Source organism: Oncorhynchus kisutch, linkage group LG23, assembly GCF_002021735.2.
Source record: "Oncorhynchus kisutch isolate 150728-3 linkage group LG23, Okis_V2, whole genome shotgun sequence".
NCBI lineage: Eukaryota > Metazoa > Chordata > Actinopteri > Salmoniformes > Salmonidae > Oncorhynchus > Oncorhynchus kisutch.
In genome coordinates, this window is record NC_034196.2 from 39397052 (window position 1) to 39407683 (window position 10632).

The following is a 10632-nucleotide window of genomic DNA, read 5'->3' on the forward strand; positions in this document are numbered from 1 at the left end:
TGCAAATTGGCCCCTTAGGGCTACCTGACTCCTGTGTCTGTATCCAAATCCAGTTAGGAAACACCCGGAGCCATGCTAGTAGGAAGGGTTTCCAGAGGTTAGATCCAACTTCGATATACCAACAGCACGAATATCTTGTAATAATGAATCACTCTCCACCAGCAAAAGCGATCTACAGAAGGGTGATAGATGCACATCAGGTGCAATGAAGAACGGGAAGTTGGAAAAGAGTTGACTCATCGGTCAACTGACTCATATGCCCGCACTCTTGAAACATCATTAACCAGCTGCGCCACCGAAAAGCTAGTGGAGGTAGAGGTATTGCAACCAACTCAACTCTGTTACAGCTAATTCAAATGTAGGAGAACAGTAGCATACTGTAGAAGGTCAAAGTCACTTCCGCTTGCCTGCACCCGATTCCCAAAACAATGGCCTTCCTACGGTCACAGCCTGTTAGACCACAATTGGCAACAGATTCCTGAATAAATATGAATTCTACCAGGTTAAACTAACTGCAGGAGACCATCTTGAAAGAGAATGGTCATGGTTGACAGTTTGTCAATATATCCCAAGAGATTAATTCAAAAAGTGAATTATTTGTAAAGAGGAAATATCTGTTCAAATTACATTTCAATTAATCTCCTGAATTGATTGCAACTGAAAGGAAATAGGTCCAACCAAAGCAGTGACACCACCACCCCCACTTCTGCACACCATGAAGCAATGTACATATTTTTGGTAGCTGATTGAGTATTCCACACCATCTATATAAGGGCTCAGGGCCAGACCCAGATGCAGACACGGGAGGCAGATGGTTTCAGTGTTTGATATTTAATAGTTCCAAAAGGGGTAGGCAAGAGAATGGTAGTGGACAGGAAAAAGGTCAAAACCAGATCCAGGAGGTACAGAGTGGCAGGTAGGCTCAGGGCAGGCAGACTGGTCAGGCAGGCGGGTACAGAGTCCAGAAAACAGGAAAGGGTCAAAGCCGGGAGGACTTGCAAAAGAGAGAATAGCAAAAGCAGGAGCATGGGATAAACATGCTGGTTGACTTGAAACAGACAAGACAAACTGGCACAGAGAGACAGGAAACACAGGGATAAATACACTGCTGAAATTAAGTGACACCAGGAGGGGGTGGAAACAATCACAAGGACAGGTGAAAACAGATCAGGGCGTGACAGTCTCTCCCCCCCCGCCTTCCAGAATTGGGACGAGAACTGAGGAGCCTGGTCCGAGACAATGTCAACCGGGAGTCCATTGATTCGAAAGACGTGCTGCACCATAAGTTGGGCCATCGCCTTGGCTGAAGGTAACTTCGGAAGAGGGATGAAATGGGCGGCCGTGGAGAATCTGTCAACCACCGTCAGGATGGTGGTGTTGCCGTCTGACAGAGGAAGTGACAAAATCAGTGACAAAATCCAGGGAAATATGGGACCAGGGGCGATGAGGGACAGGGAGTGAATGTAGGAGGCCAGATGGAGCTTGCCGCGGAGTCTTGCTTTGTGCGCACACCATGCATGCGGCGACGAAGGCCCGAGACATCAGGAACCATGGTGGGCCACCAGAAGCTTTGACGGAGGAAAGCCAGTGTATGACGACAAGCAGGATGACAGGTTACCCTGGAGGAGTGAGCCCATTCCAGGACCTGAGACCGGACCGAATCCAGAACATACAGCCGGTTAGCCGGCCCCCCCAGGGTCCAACTGGGAACGCTGTGCCTTGCGAACCAGAGCCTCAATTCCCCAAACAGAAGCCACCAAACAAGAGGCAGGGAGGATGGTCTCAGATTGAGGGAGTGGCAGTGGAACTGTACAGATGGGATAGAGTGTCCCGCTTCACGTTCTTTGACCCTGGTTGGTAAGAGATGGTGAAATTGAACCTGGTAAATAACAGAGCCCAACGAGCTTGCCTTGGGTTTAGGAGCTTGGCAGTATGATCCGTCCATACCAGGAATGAATGTACAGCCCCTTCCAGCCAGTGTCTCCACTCCTCCAGAGCCATCTTTACAGCTAGGAGTTCCCGTTTCCCAACATCATAATTCCTTTCCGCAGAGTTGAGAAGATGGGACATGAAGGCACAGGGATGAAGCTTTTGGTCTTGGATGGATCGCTGGGAAAGAACGACCCCTACCATGTCTGAAGCATCAACCTCCACCACAAACTGACGAGTTGGGTCCGGATGGCTGAGGATAGAGGATAGGAGCAGTAGTGAATCGCTGCTTAAGATACCCAAAAGCCTTGTCCGCTACTGGAGACCATGTGAATGGTACCTTGCGAGAAGTCAGTGCCCCCAGGTTGAGAGGGGAGCCGCCAGGTTAATGTGGCCCAGAATGAAACTGTGGTACAAATTAGCAAAACCCAGAAACCGTTGGAGCTGCACCCTGTACGTGGGCTGCAGTCAATCCATCACCGCTCTCACCTTCTCCGGATCCAACTGTACATTCCACTCAGTAATAATGTATCCTAGAAAGGAGATAGTGGAGCGGTGGAACTCACTTCTCAGCCTTTATTAAACAACTGATTCTCCAAGAGGCGCTGAAGAACCTGTCGAAAATGGATAATGTGTTCCTGGGCAGAATGAGAGAAAACCTGGATGTCGTTGAGGTAGACAAAAACAAAACAAATCAAATGTCCCGGAGCACATCGTTGACCAGAGCCTGGAAAACAGCAGGCGCGTTGTTGAGTCCAAACGGCATAACCGGGTACTCATAATGTACACTGGCAGTGTTGAAAGCCGTCTTCCACTCGTCTCCTTCGCGTATCCGCACAAGATGGTAGACATTCCGAAGGTCCAATTTGGTGAAGATAGTAGCCCCCTGGAGAGGATCGAAAGCTGAGGAGAGGAGTGGTAGAGGGTACCGATTTTTAATCGTAATATCATTGAGACCCAGGTAATCAATACATGGATGTAGAGTCTTGTCCTTTTTTCCCACAAAGAAGAATCCTGAGGCAGGAGGGTGAATGCTCCCAACAGCCAGTGAGTCCTCGAGTACTCCTTCATGGCCTTGGTCTCAGGTCAGAAGGGCAAATGCGTTCTTTCCCAGCGATCCATCCAAGACCAAAAGCTTCATGCTTGTGCCTTCATGTCCCATCGTCTCAACTCTGCAGAAAGGAATTATGATGTTGGGAACCGGGACCTCCTAGCTGTAAAGATGGCCCTGGAGGAGTGGAGACACTGGCTGGAAGGGGCGGAACATCCAGTCCTCGATGTACTCCTCAATGGCCTTGGTCTCAGGTCTGGACAGGGAATATAGCCAACCTAGAGGCGGTGTGGTGCATGGGAGAAGGTCAATAGCACAATCGTATGGATGGTGTGAGAAAGGTAGCCCGAGTCTTGCTGAAAACCTCCAGGAGGTCATGATACTCTGCAGGCAAGGCAGAGAGATCCATGGCCATACTTATTCCTGGAGACAGACGTTTCTGGGATGGCTGTGCTGCCTTTAGGCAGTGTGAATGGCAAAATGGGCTCCAACCCAGAATGGAACCCATAGTCCAGTCAATATCTGGGTTGTTTTTTTGGAGCCAAGAAAAAACCAAAACAATTGACTCACTGTGGTTTCCAGATACTTGCATATTTAGGGGAATTGTGCTGTGCGTGACTCCAATGGAACGACCATCCAGTGCCCTGGCATCCATGGGAACAGAGAGGAGTTGAGTAGTGATACCCAGTTCTGATACCAGGGTAGCGTCCATAAAACTCTCATCTGCCCCAGAGTCAATAAGCACCTGGAGAGACTTAGACTGGTCTCCCCACAGCAAGATCACATAAAAAGGAGTACGGGTAATGTGACTTAGAGGATTCCCAGTCAGACTCACCAGTGCTTGTACCTACTAAGGTGTCCGGTCTCTTAACTGGGCAGGTGGTTATATAACGCCCCACAGCTCCACAATACAGACAGCAATTGGAGCTTAGCCTGCGGGAACGTTCCCTAGGCGATAACCTAGCCCTTCCCAGTTGCATAGGTTCTGGTGTGTCAGACTCACCTGTCATCGATCATTCTCGAGGAGGCTCGGGTGTCTTCGGATCCTCTCCGGAAGAATAGCCTTCGGGGACTTCCGGTTTCCTTCGAAGATGAGCGAGCCACTGCGGATGGATGAGTGTGACCCAGGTCAGACCTCTCACTCCTACATTCCCTTAGCCACCCATCAATTCTAATGGAGAGGGCGAAGAGGGAATCGAGGTTCACCGGCAATTCCCCAGCAGCTAAATCATCCTTTATCACCTCAGACAGTCTGTGAAGGAAGGTATTGAAAAGGGATTCCAGGCACTCTCACGCACCAATGTGCGAAAATCAACAGCATAGTCTGCCACACTACGGGAATCTTGACATAATTCAAGAAGTTTACGGGCCGCCTCTCTCCCGGATACCAGAGAATCGAACACCTTCCTCACCTCTGCCATGAAATACTCCAGATGATGACAAATGACAGATTGTTGCTCCCAAACAGCCGTTGCCCAGGAGAGCGCCCTTCCCGACATTAGCGTAATAATATATGCTATCTTAGACCGGTCCGAAGGGAACGAAGATGGCTGTAGCTCAAAAATAAGGGAGCATTGAGCAAGAAAACCCCAGCAGGTACCAGGATCCCCCAGAATAACGCTCCGGAGGAGGGAAGCAGCGTTCCCGGGAGCCAGGGTAGGCTGTACAAACTCACCACTCATAGGGCAAAGGTTTCTGGGTGGTTGAGGGTTCTCAGAGGTGGTAGGTTGCCTATGAGCTAACTCCCTGGTTTGCTCCATAATAGCCTTAAACCCTTGGTCGTGGCGTTCCGTCAGGGAATGAAACCCTTCCAGAAGGTCCTGAAGTAACTCCTCCTATCTCCCAGTGGTGGCTTCCTGCAGGGAGACAGCGTGGCGGAGCTGGTCCAAGTATGCAGGGTCTGTCATGGCCAGTTCGTACTATAAGGGCTCAGTGCCAGACCCAGACCCAGATGCAGACATGGGAGGCAAATGGTTTGAGTGTTTGATATTTATTAGTTCCAAAAGGGGTAGGCAAGAGAATGGTCGTGGACAGGCAGAGTCAAAACCAGATCTAGGAGGTTCAGAGTGGAGAGAAAGAGAGAGTAGTAAGGAGCCTGGGGGAAAACACGCTGGTTGACTTGAAACAAACAAGACGAACTGGAACAGAGAGACAGGAAAAACAGGTATAAATACATAAGCGACACCTGGAAGGGGATGAGACAATCACAAGGACAGGTGAAACAGATCAGGGCGTGACAGTCTATCGTAAAGGATCATTGAGTTTCTATTAAGGTATCTATACTTTTACTCAAGTATCACAATTGGGTACTTTTTCCACCACTGGTTGTAATAACCATATATTCAATGTGTTTAATGATTAAGATAATAGGTACATATTGTAGTAAAACAATAAAGTCTAGCTATGTTTAATAGCTAAGAGTATTTCATGCTGTTAAAAATGGATCCATGCTCATATTCCAATATGGAATCTGAAGATAAATAATGGTGATCTCTCTCATTAAAAGACCTATAGCTCCCTGTAAAGGACACAGTGGTACATCATATTAAGAAACAAAAGTCCTGCTGTTCAACAATCATTAGACTAACATGGCCCTTTGAGTTAAGTAGGAATGTTTAAACCCTATCATGACTAAAGAGGAAGATAAAAAAGTAAATAAACAACTTTGTTTAAATATACATTAAAACAAGCATGTCGACGTCATGGACTCAGTCTTTGAATTTGAGAGTGGTTGTATTTACCCAACAGCATTTCTAAGAAAATTATGCGTTTTCATGCACTGAGGAACTGTACATTTCCTGTTTCCTGTCCACTATTACTGAGGATGACTCTTGACTCAGAACTAGACTTACAGTAAGAGCTGAAGTAATAGTTGAAGTTAACTGTATTTGAGCAGAAGTGTGTCAAGATGGACAATGATGAAAATACATATGCCAATTCAAGTTCCTTCAGGGCCAGCCCAAGAGAAGGAGCAATATATTTCCAAAGGTGGAAGAGACCCTCCAGAGCTGCTGCAGTGTGTCTGGGGCTGCTGTGTGTTCTCCTACTGGCTGGGATCATAAGCCTGTCTGTCTACCAGAGAAACCAATCGACCAGTTACAACAACCTGACTAAAGAGAGAGACCAGCTACAGAAGGAGAAAGAAAACCTGAACAAGAAGATTAAAGGGAGACGCTGTCCAGAAGGCTGGAGGGAGTTTGAATTCAGCTGTTACTACATCACCAATGAGAATAAAACCTGGATGCAGAGCACTGAAGAATGCCAAGAGTTTGGAGCAGATCTGGTGATCATAAACAGCAAAGAGGAACAGGTATTTATCAATGGATTATACCAAACAAAAAAATAATGTCTGGATTGGTCTTACTGACTCAGTTACTGAATGGACCTGGAAATGGGTGGATGGTACACCACTGACCACAGCGAATTGGGGGAAGAGGGCAGCCCAACGGCAACAATGGAACAGACCAGGACTGTGGGGAGTTTGTATATCATCCAACTAGTCAAGGGTGGTGGAATGATGAGAAATGTTGCAATAAACAAAATTGGATCTGTGGAGAAATAGGATAATAGATCCTATCTCTGCACTGCTGTTGAAAAAGGACTATGGTGATGGTCTGAAGATTGATGTTTTTTGGTAAAATAGTACATTGCATTAGACTAGGGAGAGAAATGCACAGGCATGCACACACAGTTACCATTTCACACGATGTGTATATCATTCAATAAATTACTTTAAGTTTTAGTTATCCATTAATTTGAAATGAATGATATATTACTATTGTGAAATGTTATTGTTAATTTTGCTTCCATTATGCCCTACATTAAGATGTACTTTCAGCTTATTCAATAAACTGAACAAAAATATTAAAAGTGTTTGTCCCATGTTTCATGAGCTGAAAAAAAAAAGATTCCAGAAATTGCCCATACGTAGAAACAGCTTATTTCTCTGCACAAATTTGTTTACATCCCTGTTAGTGAGCATTTGTCCTTGCCAAGATAATCCATCCACCATGTAACTCAGTAAAATCTTTGAAGGTATTGCGTGTTGTGTTACTATTTTTGTTAATTATAAAACAGGAAAATGTAATGTTTTATTAGAGTTTAAAAATGCAATACAAAGTTACTGTAAAACCAGAGATAAAAGCAGTATGGTAAATTGACACTGTTGCTTTAAATGTAAACGTAACATTTGTCAGGTAATGACATATTCCTATTCCTGAACAGAGGTGTAGACTGCTGAAAGTATTTGGTTTAAGGAAGATTAAGGAAGGTTTCGTTAGAAAGACCAGACATTTTCTCACTTTCATAATAACTCACATTTCATGGCTTCAGTGAAATAACGACACAACTGTTTCCTCAAAGTGCTCTGCCTCGGGCTTGATGTGGATGTCAAAACTATGGTTGACAAAGCAAAAGCAATCTTTTGCGGTAGCCTAGTGGTTAGAGCATTGGACTAGTAACCGAAAGGTTGCAAGATCAAAACCCAGAGCTGACAAATCTGGCGTTCTGTCCCTGAACAAGGCAGTTAACCCACTGTTCCTAGACCATCACTGAAAACAAGAATTTGTTCTAACTGACTTGCCTAGTTAAATAAAGGTAAAATAAAAATGTTAAAGATATGAAAGATATTGATCAAACTTTGACACACCACCACCAATGCAAGGGACATTTCTATGTGAATTATAGTGTTTTAGTTGTAGTAGTGTTTGAGTCAGTGAATACTTCCTTCCAGTACTGCTCCACAGTGAAATTCTTGTTCCTCTCAGCCAAGTGACGCAATGCCCTAGCCTCTTTCTTGGACTGCTCGTAACTGGCCGTCCAAGTGTCCACTTCCGAGGGTATTTGACTTTGCTTCAGGCCCTAGAAAGCGGACATCTTTTACAGGCTTGTAATGTCAATAATGTAAAGTCTGTCTTTTTAGTTTTGTGTATGGACCACGAGAAGACTAGCTGTCATCCCGGCGTCAGCTAATGGGGATCCAAATTAAGATTCATTATAATCAACTATTTACTGTCAAACTAATCATATTGTCAAACTCCCCGTCATCCTCAGCTAACCTCTTTAGAGACAGAGACAGTTTTTCAGGGGGCTCGTCTGGGACGACTACAACCGCACTACTGTTGCTCGGCAGCCATTGCCGAACCTTGGGAGCACCGTAATACACAGGAACCACCCCAAGCTTGAGAGGCCTCCATAGTTTCTCGGTGATGTAGTCGTCACAGACGGCGTTCTCAAAGGCCAGAATGAATTTGTACTGGGCCAGGATCTGGTAGAAGGCCTGCTCCTCCATGGCAATCGAGTCCCTCAGATGGGAAGGCAGGTCTTTGTTGTGGAGGCATTGTCCATAGGAGTCAACTTCATTAACTCACTCACATAGGCATCCCGGTCCGACGGAGGGTCGCAGTCTGACTGGACGTACACCACCGGGCTAGTGTTTTCCTCAGCTCGTTCTTCTGGTTGAGGGACACCAGGTAGGTCTGGGAGGTCAGGACCTCCAGGTTCTCCAGGTACTGGGAGGTGAGGGGCAGCTGGGAGTGCTGGCTGAAGGTGGCCGTGTGGTTAAAGAGGGTGATGACGGGCGCGTGGAAGAACTTGTAGTTGTTTTGGGCGACTCCTCGTGAAACAAGGCCCACTGGTGGTGCTCTCTCCTCGGCAGTGGAAGACACTCAATGTTGAAGCCGGTTCTTCTTAACTTTCACTATTTTCTACATTGTAGAATAACAGTGACGACATCAAAACTATGAAATAACACATATGGAATCATGTAGTAACCAAAAAGTGTTAAACAGCCACCTTTTGCCTTGATGACAGCTTAGCACACTCTTGGTATTCTCTCAACCAGCTTCATGAGATAGTCACCTGGAATGCATTTCCATTAACAAGTGTGCCTTGATAAAAGTTCATTTGTGGAATTACTTTCCTGTTTAATTTGAGCCAATCAGACATGTTGTGACAAGGTAGGGTTGGTATACAAAATATAGCCCTATTTGGTAAAAGACCAAGTCCATATTATGGCAAGAACAGCTCAAATAAGCGAAGAGAATCGACAGTCCATCATTGCTTTAAGACGTGAAGGTCAGTCAATACGGAACATTTAAAGAATTTTGAAAGTTTCAAGTGCAGTCGCAAAAACCATTAAGCTCTATGATGAAACTGGCTCTCACAAGGACCGCTACAGGAAAGGAAGACCCAGAGTTACCAATTAAAATACATTTCAATATCAACTATTGACTACACATAATAGTTCCAGGAGGAACACTTCTCTCTACCTAAAGCCAGCCTTGGTCAACAGAGAGACAAGGTGCCCCAGTAAACAAAGCTTTCTCTGAGATAGGAAAATCTGACGTTCTCCCAGGTTGCAGTCTCTATTCTCCCTCAGCTCCTCTCCTGGCAAACCTATATAGAGGAAGACACAAAGCAATTAGTGGGCCTAGGTGTTTACGTAATTTGCTTTACACCGAGCATCTATCCCCAGAGGAGGGTGCTGTCGTGTCTTCTTCCTCCGGCTGGTCACTGAACTCTCACATGCCTTCCCTCCCAAGATCAACCCAGAGGGGCGTGCGTCAGACGAGACCTCAGGGTCTCGACGGGATAGCGCGACTGCATTTCTGTGTGCTCTCCCCAATCGGTGAACCACCTAGGAAATTAAAATGGTTGGAGCGACAGGAAACATCTTGTTATTCGGCTGTTCATGTCTCGCATACCACACCAACCACTGGAGGGGTGCATGATCCGTGACCAGCCAGAATCGCCTCCCAAGGAGAAACTACCTCAAGTATTACCAGTGCCTCCCTCTCTATCATCACGTACTTCCGCTCCCGGTCGAACAGCTTGCGGCTTACGTATAGGACGGGACGTTCCTCCACCCCGTCCCCTTGGGACAGTACAGCCCCCAAGCCGGTGCTGGAGACGTCGGTGTGAACAGTGAAGGGCTGCTGAAAATCGGGGGCTCTCAACACCGGTTCTGAGCAGTGTGTCTTTGAGGTGGAGGAACGCCCCATTGGCTTCAGATGTCCATACCAAACTCACCGGGTTTCTCTTCTTTGTCATGTTGGTCAGTGGGGTGGCAATGGTGTTGTAGTTTGGGATGAACCAACTGTAGTAACCCGTTAGGCCCAGGAGCGGACTCCCTTCTTGTCCCAGGGCAGCAGCCACTCCCGGATGGCACGGGTCCTCTCCACCTGTGGTTTGATCAGACCGCTGCCAATGGTGTAACCAAGGTATTCAGCCTCATTCAGTCCCAGGTGGCACTTCTTTGGGTTAGCTGTCAGGCCGGCCACCTCCAGGCTGGCCAGCACAGAGCGCAGCTGGCGGAGGTGGTCCTCCCAGTCCTCACTGTGTATTACAATGTCATCAGCAGCGAAGGCCTGGTGAGGATGTAACTGCGTGTCTAATAAGCCTCTGGAAGTTGGCGGTCGCTCCATGCTTGCCGAAGGGGAGGCGAACGTACTGAAATAGCCCATATGGGGTGGCAAAGGAGGTTTTGTGGCGGTCTTCGGGGACCAGAGGCATCTGCCAGTACCTCTTTGTGAGGTCGAGGGTCGATATATAGTGGGCTTTCTCAAGCAGCTCATCGATCCTCGGGAATGGGGTAGGCGTCGAACCTGGAGATGGCGTTGAGGGCTCGGAAATCGTTGCAGAAGTGAATAGAC

The 10632-nt window shown here is 46.8% G+C and overlaps 2 pseudogenes; one reads left to right on the forward strand and one right to left on the reverse strand.

Annotated features, from left to right (window-relative positions):
- Nucleotides 1-5766: 5766 nt before the first annotated feature.
- Nucleotides 5767-6979, forward strand: LOC109868670 (CD209 antigen-like protein A; annotated as a pseudogene).
- A 1000-nt stretch (nucleotides 6980-7979) lies between these two features.
- LOC116356578 (alpha-(1,3)-fucosyltransferase 10-like) lies at nucleotides 7980-9981 on the reverse strand (annotated as a pseudogene).
- Nucleotides 9982-10632: the final 651 nt, after the last annotated feature.